Source organism: Talpa europaea (assembly GCF_964194135.1).
Source record: "Talpa europaea genome assembly, chromosome: 4".
NCBI classification, from domain to species: Eukaryota; Metazoa; Chordata; class Mammalia; order Eulipotyphla; family Talpidae; genus Talpa; species Talpa europaea.
The window spans coordinates 2,822,742-2,833,281 of record NC_140070.1 but is presented as its reverse complement, the minus strand read 5'-3'; positions in this window follow the sequence as shown (position 1 = coordinate 2,833,281).

The following is a 10,540-nucleotide window of genomic DNA, read 5'->3' as shown; positions in this document are numbered from 1 at the left end:
GCCCGGGGCCCACAGCTGAGGCGCATGACCAGCCCCTGTGGCACCCGCAGGCAGCTCCGCAGAAACCAACAGAGGGTAGGACCAGCTGTCCACGTCTACCTAAAGGCACCGCAATCTCTACCCTGAAGCTCTCCGCCCCCCTCCACGGCAGCCTCATTCACGACGGCAAGGTGTGCCGTGAAGGCCAAAGGAGCTGGTGTCCAGGTGATGGACTACACCGAGCCGCGAGCGCGGGGAAACCCCGGCACGTGCAGCCCCACGGTGGCCTCCGAGCCTTAGGGACGAAGTCCTCGGAGGACGGGGTCCAGCCACCCGCGCACCGACGGCCCAGGAAGAGCGCAGGCCGGCGGCCGCCAGAGGCGGGATGGGCGAGGGGCCTGGGGGACTTGGCAGAGGGGGTCAAAGGCGCCCAGTGCCGGCTGTGATGTCCGTCGTGGCGACCCCTCTAGGTCCCCCACAGCGCAGTGAAGCAGGAGAAAAACAGATTTAGAGCTTTTTCAATAAAGAAACACTGACGACCCCTTACAGGTCCCTCCACCTCCCGGTTCAGAGGGCATCGAGCCGACGAGTCTCCACTGCTCCCCAGACAGGTGGTTCTCGGAGTGCTGCCACCTGGGGCCTCCCGGGGCGAGCTGTTCCCCAAGTGAGCCAATCACAGCGCCCCACTGCCCTGGTCCCTTCAGGGGCCAAGTGTGGGCACATGACCCCAGGGGACCAATCAGAGTCCCCACCTTCCCCACCCACACGCCGGCTCTGGTGGTTGATGGGGATTTTTCCACCTAGAGCTGGCAGGGTTCTGCCCTCTTGGTTGCCGTCTGTGGCGTTCCAGGAGTTGGGGGCAGCCCGCAGCCGTGACCCTGCCCGGGAGAAGAAACACACACCGAGAGAAGCAGAGAGAGGCGGGAGAGGGCGGCTGCCGGCGTGAGCTCCGACGCCAGCCCCTGCCCCACGCTCCTGCCCCCAGCAGCCCCGCCCCGCCCTGGCTTGAGTCAGAGCACACACCTAAGGTCTGGCTGAGGTCAATGAAACAGGCAGGGCGGGGCCTGCCTCCCCCATCACATATGAGGAAACTGAGGCTCAGACAGGTGCAATGATTGCTCAAGGTCAGCTGACTAATCGGGAGTGTGAAGTCATGCAGGAGCAGCCAGAACCCCTCCCCTCTGGAGCAGCGTTCCTGTCTCAGCCACCCCTCCGAGGGCACGGCCTTGACCCCACACCGTGGCCTGCCCATGGCCTCCTCCTCTGAAGTGATTCAGGGTGCAGGGGACCAAGCTCTCCTCTGCAACCTCGCACACGGTCAAGGTCAAGCATCCTGAAGCAGAACTGCCCAATCCCCGATGCTCCCTCCACCCCAGCAGCAGAGTCATCGAGTCCTCCCCGCTCCGTAGGGAATCCGTAGGGAATCCACCAGAGACGCGCTGCCAGCGCCGGCCTTCTCTTAGAGCTGCTCGCGGCGTCCTTGCAGGATGTCCTCCCGGAGCACGGGGCTTTCCTGCATGGGTAGTGCCTTTACACCCACTCAAAGGATTGGGAAGAGAGAGGCCGTGCCCACGTTTCTGAAATGAGCAAGGAAGCGCGGTGTCCCTCAGAGGCCCCTTTCTGCCCCCAAATTCTGGGGACTTGGCAACATCCCTAGAGGGACGCGGTCAGTGAAGTGAACAAAATCTGCCTGGAGTCAGGGGAGGACTCGTGAGCAGGGCACCGGGAGGCTCCAAGTCACTAGGGCCAGAGAACGGGGACATCGTTTTCTGAATCCCAGACCAGCCCCGTCATCTGGGAGGTTGTCTTTTCTGTGGGTTTCCAGCTTCCAGCAGAATCTAGAACACTGCAACGGAGGACGCATTGGAGCTCGAAATTGTCGAGATTCATCGCATGTATTTTCTTCTGGAAGATTCCATACATTTCTGTTTTTTGTGTGAATGATGTAGGCCAGACAGATGAACAAAGCCTGTGGGACTTTTCTAGTGAAAGGATGGAGCTGCTGGCAAAAGTTGGGCAGCGCTGTTCGAGCCTCCCCCAGAGCCACCATCTCAAGGACACCACAGCTGGTCCCCCCGGGTCCTGGAACGGACTCGCTTTCAAGCTCTGAACCAAAGATTGCAGGTGGTTGAGACTCACACCCCAGAATAAGGTGGTCTGACAGCTCGTGGAGTGGCCGCTGCCCACGTGCCGAGGGGCACGACACGGCCAGGTTCTCAGGTCATCCTGGCCACTTCCTGTGGCCACCTCCGTTCCCGAGTCCTCACCTGATTCCAGGCAGATTTTGTCCACTTCGTTTGACAGCATCTCACCTCCGGCCCAGACCAGGCACGTCCTCCTGCTACCTGGGACGTTTCTCACGTCCACCATGGGGCACCCTCAGGCGGGCAGTCAAACACACACTTTCCAGAAGAGTTAGGGGTCACATGCCACGGGTCACCCCACGGGTCACCCCAGCAGTGGGAGGTGGCGCCCGGGGCCCAGCGCCTCTCTCTCCCGTCCCTCAGTGACAATTCTGAGATGCCGCCCGCGGGGCTTCACGCAAGGTCGGGGCGGGATCTAGCACCAAAGGCCACAGCGTGGGCCGCTCGGGACACATCTCACTGGCCTTGCTCCTCTCGCGCTGCTCCTCCTCCCTGCTGCCTAAGGTCACGCCCGAAAAAGCCATATTCTGTAGCCACCACGGCCCTGGGCCTGCTGGCGAGCAGCGCCCGCGCTTGGGCTGCACTCCCGGGAACTGTCTCCACACCCGGCGCTGCTCTGCCCGGCACGCTGTCCCCACACAGCGCTTCAGGCAGCGGCGCTCGAACCACACCGCACACAGGGCCCCTGTGGACAGCACATCTCTGCTCCAAATGGCCTCCCCTGGGACAGCTTGACCAGGGCTGAGGGACACACTCCCCAGACAGCTGACCATGGCGTTGCACGTGGGTGTGACCGTTGGCAGGACGCCCAGGAAGACAGATCCTCCCCCACCCGGGCTCTCCGCCTGGCCCCTTGGGCTCCCTCACGATATGGCAGCGGCTTCCAGCAGGAAGAGGCAGAGGCTGGTTGGTCAAAGCAGTGGGAGGCCAGGCCGGAATCCGGGACGGGGAAAGGGAAGCTGGCTCTCAGTGCAGAGAGGGAGGAAGCGACTGTAGGCCCCTCTGATCTGCCACGTTGGCCCAGAACCCTAGATAATCAGACAAATAAATGGCCAGTGGCCTAAGCAAATGAATAAACCAATGATGCGTCAGCCATTACGCAGCAGTCACCGTGCCGTCCCCCACTCAGCCTCACTCTGCTGGACACGTCAGAGGGAAACGCTAGCGACCTGCATTCGGAACTGCAGGAGCCTGTGTTTTAATCTCAGAGTCTCAGAACACTAGCGCTGAGGGGACCCCCAGCCACCACCCCACCGTCCAGCTGACGGAGCGAGTCCCAGGGAAGGAAGGGACTGGCCCCAGGTCGCGGTCAGGGTCAGTGGCGGGCAGACCCCAGCGCAGGGCCAGAGTCCTGGTGGCCGTCAAGTGCAACCCCTGGAAGCGCGTCCCCCCCGCGCTGCGAGCGGCTGCTGGAGGCTGCTCAAAAGCTGAGCCCAGGAGCCGTGCAGGGCTGAGTGTGCAGGGTGGGGCTGGAGCTCCAGGCCCCTCGGGCCCCTTTGCCAGTCCCTCCTGTGTGCGTGGGGTGGCCGCACGCCTGCCAGTCCCCACTGGCCACCCCCATGCCCGTGTCGCTCCCGGAGCCCCGGTGTGGGGCACCAGGTGTGGGGGCGCCAGGAGAGGGAGGAAGCCTGACTCCGGGCTGAGCTCCTGCCAGCGGCGGGCGGCTCACAGTCTCAGTGCTCAGATGAGGAAACCCAGGCTTGAAAGGGCCGGGGACACACCTGTTATTTTTGAGCTAATAAGTAACCTCTGGGATTCAGCTGCCCACCCTCCCCCCGGCCCCCCGCGGTGCGAGCCCTCCCCCAGGGAGCTCCAGCTGCGGAACAGGCTCACACACCTCCCTCTCAGTCCACCGGCCCCTGGAGACGAGGGGCAGCAGGTCAAAGGAGGGGTTTGGCCCAAGTCCAGGAGGGACCTGGGCACCGGGAGGGCAGGGAAGGGCAGGCCTGGGGGCTGGGAGCCTTCTGAGTGGGGAGGACAGGGCGCCTGCCCAGGCCAGGCCCAGCCCCAGCAGAGACTCGTGGCTGCGAAGCTGGGTGGGCGGTGAGGGTTGGGGCCGTCCCAAGGAGGCGGCTGGTGGAAGCAGGACTGTCTGTGTGGGAGGGCTGGGGCCGGGGCTGGGGCCGGGGTGGGGGGGCGAGCCAGGCTCCCAGAGGGAAGCCAGGGGCCCGCCCTCAAGCCGCACGTGCACAGCCCGCAGTGCCCCGCGGCCTGCCCGCCTGTCCCGCGGCGGGGAGCACCAGGAGGGCTCGCAGGAAGGGGCCCTGCACCATCAGGGAGCCTGGGCGACGGCGTGGAAGTCAACCCACCTCCCTGTGTGGTCTCCTTATCCCACCCTTCCGGCTGAGCAAGACGAGGCTCAACACACGACAGCCTGGGTCCACGCCACGCAGGGGGCGCCGAGGGCGTCACTCTCCTCCGTGCACAGATTTTCCCTTGAGCCACGAGCTGGACGGGGGTTCAGCCCAGGAGGCGCAGAGGCAGGAAGGCCACGTCCTGCACAGTCACGGCCTGGCGGGACAGAGGCGACGCGGGAAAGGACCTCCCGAGCCGAGCCCCCGGTGCAGTTTCGATCAGAGGGTACCCCAGGGCCTTTGCCCCTCCTTCCCAGGAAGAGAGGTTTCCGCCCTGAGCAAGACGGGGCACGGCAGAGGCGGGCTGGCAGCCAGGGCCCACGGTTCCCAGCACTGTCGGGGCAGCCTGGCCAAGCCGCTGACTCACGGAGGGAGGAATCCCGAGACAGGGCAGCTCCCTCCCGGGCCCCCGGCGTGGCGCTGGCGGCTGGGGCCTGCACCCCTCACCGCCTGTGCCAGAGCCTCGGCGGCGGGCTGAGGGGAGAGGACGGGCTGGCGTGGGAAGAGAGGAGCACGGCCATGGGGGGCAGGTGCTTGGCTTAGGCACGCCCCCAGGCAGCCCCCGCACTCCCGGGGAGAGGGGCCTACACAGGAGGGCCTGTGGGCAGCTGCCCTGCACGGCCCAGGACCCCACCCGGACTGCACGGCAGGCTCAGGCGGCGTGACAGCGCCCCCGCTCCCTGGCAAGGGCGGGTGCCCCTTCCAGGCGCTGAGGCTGATGCAGGGGTTGGCCAGGGCAGGCGCCCAAGGCCGTCTGGGAGGGCCCGCGGCAGAGCACTCGTCGGGCCTGGACGCTCTCTCTGACCAAGGACCCCAATATCCCGAAAGGAAGCGAAATCTCTGGGTGAGCGCGCAGCAGCTAGGAAGGCGTCTAGACGGGCCCCACGGGCGTCCGCCATGGCAGGGTCGGGCTTGCCTGCTCCCTCCGCCTGCGACCTGTCCCTCGGCACCTCCCTCTGCGGCCCCTCGGCCTGCGCAGGCCGGCTGCCGCCTGCCTCTCCTCTCCCTGTGCGTCCCCGTGTTCCTAGCTTTCCACGCGCGCCGGCGAGACGTATTTGACAGACAGCACGAGCTTGTCAATAGGCCTGCGAAGGGAACTCACCAAGGGCCTGCATTTATTTCCAGAGAACTCAGCGTCCGTGTTACCATAACGTTCGCAGCCGGCTCCTCCCCCTGAGAAACCCGAGGCCGTGACTGATGTCAGGGTCAGGGTCCCCGAGGGGCTCAGGGGCAACGCGACGTCCACGGCCAGATAACAGGTCTCGGAAAGTCGGGGTGTGCCTGTGCGTACATGCATGTGTGTGCACACATATGTGTGCGTCCCTGTGCGGGTATGCAGGGGGCGTGTGTGCGTGTCATGTACTGCCCACACGCCACACGGCGTTCTTCCTCACCTGCCCGGCGGGGACAGGATAACAGACAGTGCTGGCTCCTGACTGAGGCCGAGGTGGGGTGTGGACCCTCCATGGCCATCTCCCCAGCGAGTTCCATTGCGACTGTCGATTCCCATGGTTGGAGGCTCTTGCCATGAGCCAGCCCCCATTTACAGAAGGGAAACTGAGTCACAGAGCAAGGAAGTCACTGGCGGCAGCTCTGAGGGCGGGGGGCATATGTGTGCTAGCTGGGCAGCTGCCCTGTCATCTAAGAGACACTGTTGGACATACCCATGGAGGGAAGTCAGATACCTTTGCAGATAAACACTTTCCCAGGCCAGGGGGAGGAGAGAAGCTGCGTGTCACACTGCCTGTGTGGGGAGAAGAGCCTGGGGGTGTGCAGGAAATGGGCCCCAAACTCCTGGGGTGCTGGGAGAGGGCAGGTGGGGTAGGCGGAGGGCTGGTGGGATGGGCTTTCTGGGCAGGAAGAGTTGAGCTGGGTCCTGAGATAGGAGCAGGAATCTTCTGAGTGAAGGCGCAAGGAAAGGCATTCTAGCTGGAGGGACCAGCCTATGGGAAGACACGGTGGTGTGAGGAAATGTATCCTATTTGGAAAGTTGCCAGCCCGGCACACAGGGTGTGCTGTGGGAGGAGAGGCTGCCAGGTGAGTTGGGACCTGAACGTCCCTCTGAAAGTTTGAGCCTCACCTCTTGGGCACTGCCCGCCAGGTGAGAGCTGGAGCAAAAGGAGGACATTTTCAGACCTCCCGGAGCCTCTAGCTGGCCTGGGGCGGGGCGGGGGGCAAGCTCGTGAGTGGATGGTGAGTGAGCGACAGTGAGGAGGGCCTGCAGGGGACAGCAGTTGGTGGGGGGGACAGAGCCAGGAGTCTCTGTGGGCTGCGTGCCCACCCCATCCTCCCTCAGCCTTCCCACTCGCCCCACCTGGCAGGGAGGGTGCCCCTGTGTGACCTGCAGGGCTGGGCTCAGACGAGCGAAGGGAGCGGATCAGGCGATGTGGGCACGGTGGGGCGGACCGCCAAGGGGGCGGGGCCGGCTCGGTGACACATGGGAACGGGGCCAGGCCAGGTGTGTGGGGGCCCCACGCCATGCCTGGGACCGAGGGCTGGGTGGCGCCCGGGGCGGAAGGCAGGAGTGGGCGACGTGGAGGGAGGTGCTCAGGGCCCGGAGGTGGGGGCCTCAGCTCTGCTCAGGGAACACCGCGGGGACTCCCCAGCACGGCTGCCTCTCCGGGCTGAGGCCAGCAGCCGAGAGGAGGGGACCGCAGAACCAGGGTGTTCTGGCTTCTGGAAACAGTCAAGTCTGACCTCCCGGTTAACTGAGGCCCAGGGAGCGAAAAGTGACCTGCCGAGGTCACACGGCCGAGGAGCGGGCGGGCCGGCCCTGCGGAGCGTCATGAAATGCCTTCCTTCTGAGCGCCCCCAAACAGGGAGCGACACGCTGGGGAGCCTGTGCCATCGGGGGGCCAGGCATCCTGCTGCCCAGGGAGGTCCCACTTGGAGGTCCCGCCTTCCTTGGTCACCTGCGGTTTGTTAGGGCCCGAGGCTGGGCTGTGGCTGCTTGATGCCCACCCGCGAGCAGGCCCAGCGGCGGCGCACCCCTGACCAGGAGCAGGGCGTGGGGAGTGCACATTAGTCTCCCGCCCGCTGCGTTCCAGCCTCTGCTTCCGGCCAGGCCATCCCACTCGGTCCCTTGGGCCCCTGAGGGTCATCGCTGCCTGGGAAAGGCAGAGGCGCCCCTGGGTCGGGACTGCAGCACAGACACGTGGGACCCCAAGCACGAGGGAGCTCTGTCGAGGGAGCCACGCCCGAATGTGCAGGCCGGGGCGCACGCTGACTCCGGGGTCCCTCCCCACCTGCGCAGACGCTGCTTCCAGGCAGGCGCGTGCTCCTGCGCCGGCCTCTCCTGCCCTTTGGTGCGTCTTTACAGAGAGCCTCTCGCCGTGGGGTCTGGAGGGGGCTTTCGCCAGCAGGGGCTGGGGAGGGTGGGTGGAGGTGACCCGGCCTTTGGGGGTGGAAGGGCGTGGCCTGGACGGTGGCCTGGGGGAGAGCCGCGCTGTGGTGGCCTGAGCGTCACCTAGGCGTCCGGACGCTCAGCTCTGTGGCTGTGACTGTGAGAAGCACCCCCTCTCTCGGGGTCTCCACCCTTATTTCCCACCATGCTGAGAAGCATCCCTCCCTGCCTTGGGGTCCTTTGCACAGCCCCACCCCCACAATGTGGAGTCCAGGCTCCTGGGTCCTGGGGGCAGGTGAGGCAGGATGCTCGCTATAGCCAGAGGGGAGGAGGGCACGAGCGGCCCCCCGCCCTCTTGGGGTACCCAGCCCTCCTCACAGTGGCCCCTGTGCCTGCTGCTCCTGGCCCCCCATCATGAACACTGAAAAGGAGCGTGGCCCTGGCTCTGAGGCCCAGACCGGGTCATGCTCGGAGGGGGTTGGTCTCATGCAGGTCATAGCCGGCGTCCTGTCTCCCAGGACCACGGGTCCCAGCGCCCCATGCCCTGGAGCCAGTGCCCGGGGGCGGGGGCCGGTGTGGGCCTGACCGTGAGCAGCGACCAGTTTTCCAGCCTCCCGTCCGGGCACAGACCCGACAGACACAGCCCTCGTGGCAAGGCTGACCCGGAGCGGGGGGTGTCTGCTCGCGGGGGACATGGACAGAGGACTCGAGACCGCCAGGGTCCCCGGGCCTGGAGCCGGAGCGCTGGGCGGCGGGCGCGGCGGGCGGGCTGGGCCCAGCGCGTTTCCTGTGGCCGCTGCGGGGACAGGGCCGGGGAGGAAGGCTGGGCCTGGCAAGTTATCTGGAGAAGTGATTTTCCTCCTCGGCCGCTCCTCCCTGGGCAGGCTCTGGGCGAGGAGGGAGGCCCGTCAGCCCCCCAGGGTGGGGCTGGCTTATCAGGCAGGAAACACTGAGCTCGGGCCACATCCTCCTCCTGGTCACAGCCGCTCCCGGGCAGGAAAACACTCAGCAGCCCTGCGCCCCCCTCTGCCCCTCCCGCCAGCCTTTGCCCTCCTCTCCGTCTTCCCGCTGCCCACTGGGGAGCCAAAGTGTGGAGGAACCAGTGGCCTGGGCACGCTCCGGGCCCCCCAGCCCCTCGTCAGCCCTGGTCACCGGCAGCCACACAGGTCAGGGCAGGCTGGGATGGTGGACACAGGACAAAGGGGTACCCAGACATGTCTGGGGGGCTCCCTGGCACCTCTGTGCCAGCCCCCAGCCCTGGCACACCACCACGAGCCCTGAAGTGTCCGGGAACCCAGGCCACACGTCTGGCTCCCCTTAGGGGGATGCTGGGGCCTGTTTCCCCTCCTCCTCACTCCCTGGGCAGCAGCAGCAAGGCCAGCGTCCTGAAGGCTACCCACAGGGCTCCTGTCCCCTCCCAGCTGCATCCCCAGCACCCCTTCTTCCCATCACCCCATAGCCCTGTGCTCCTCGCCCCTGCCCACTGCTGAGCCCCCCAGTCCAGTGACGGAGCGGCAGGTCCCCCTCGGGCGACTCCTAGCCGTCTCCTCGGCGGCCCGTGGGGCCTCACAGTGCCTCCACCAGGCAGCCCTCCACCCACTTCCTCCCTCCCGGCTTCTGCTCTGGGCTGCTGGCTCTCAGGCCGCCCCCTGACCGCTCCATTTCCTTTTTCATCAAATCTGGGGTCTGACAGCCATTCCTCCCAGCTCTGACCTTCAGTGATTTTTTTCAAGGTCATGGAGCTGAGAATCTCCTACTTCCAAGTCCCGCGTTCTTTCGAGTCAAGTGCCAGGCCCCTGTCCTCGGGCTGCCGGGCAGCAGAAGGAGGCCCTGGCCCCTGTCTCTGGCCGGGGGAGGCTGCTACCTGCTCCCTGGGGCTGGCCACCCCCTGAGGTGTGGGAGTCAGCGCTGCCCGTTCTCAGGAAAGGGAATAAAGGAAAAGAGAGTTCCGGGACTCGCTGGGATTGGACAGAGGAGCCAACGTGTGAGGAGACACCAGAGGGATGAGCGGGGGCCACGGAGGCCCTGCTCACCTTCCCCCCAGAACCCCCGCCAAGCGAGCGGGGCCTTGCCCAGGGAGCATTTCTCTTGTTTTAAGGTCCTTCCCGCCACCCCGCAGCCCTGCGTGGGACCAAAGGCGAGCGACAGCAAGAGGACAGGGAGCAGGTAGTGGACCCACAGGGGACGAGGTGGCACGCACCTCGAGAATGTCCACGCCCCACGCCCACATGCAGAACATTCCAGAGGTTCCCACGTGGTCGTCACCTGCCCACGCCCTGGAGAAATCCCCACCCCCGCTCACCCCCGTGCAGGTGCTCAGCTTTGGGCCCAAGGAGGCAGTGTGGGGAGCAGGGTGGGGGTGCCAACGGCCACCCCCCAACACACACACAGAGGGAAGGGGCGTGAGCCCCTGGACAGGATGGGGGTGGATTTACAGAGCTTAGGGAGAGGGTTCCCTTTTCTGGAGGATTCTCACGTCAAGGAGAAGCCCACCTCCCACGAGCAGCCAAGAGGCCGTCCCAGGAGGGCCAGGGGAAATGACCCCACCGGCCTCCTTCAAACCGGTCTGGAGAAAGCGCGCGACAGAATCCTCCAGGCTCCGGCCGAAGGCCACGCTGCAGGCTACTCTCCCCCCGTTCCTCGCAGTCAACCCCGACACGACGAGGGCTGGACACTCGGCTCCAGACTTCTCAAGGGAATCTCAGGGCCCGAGGATATCT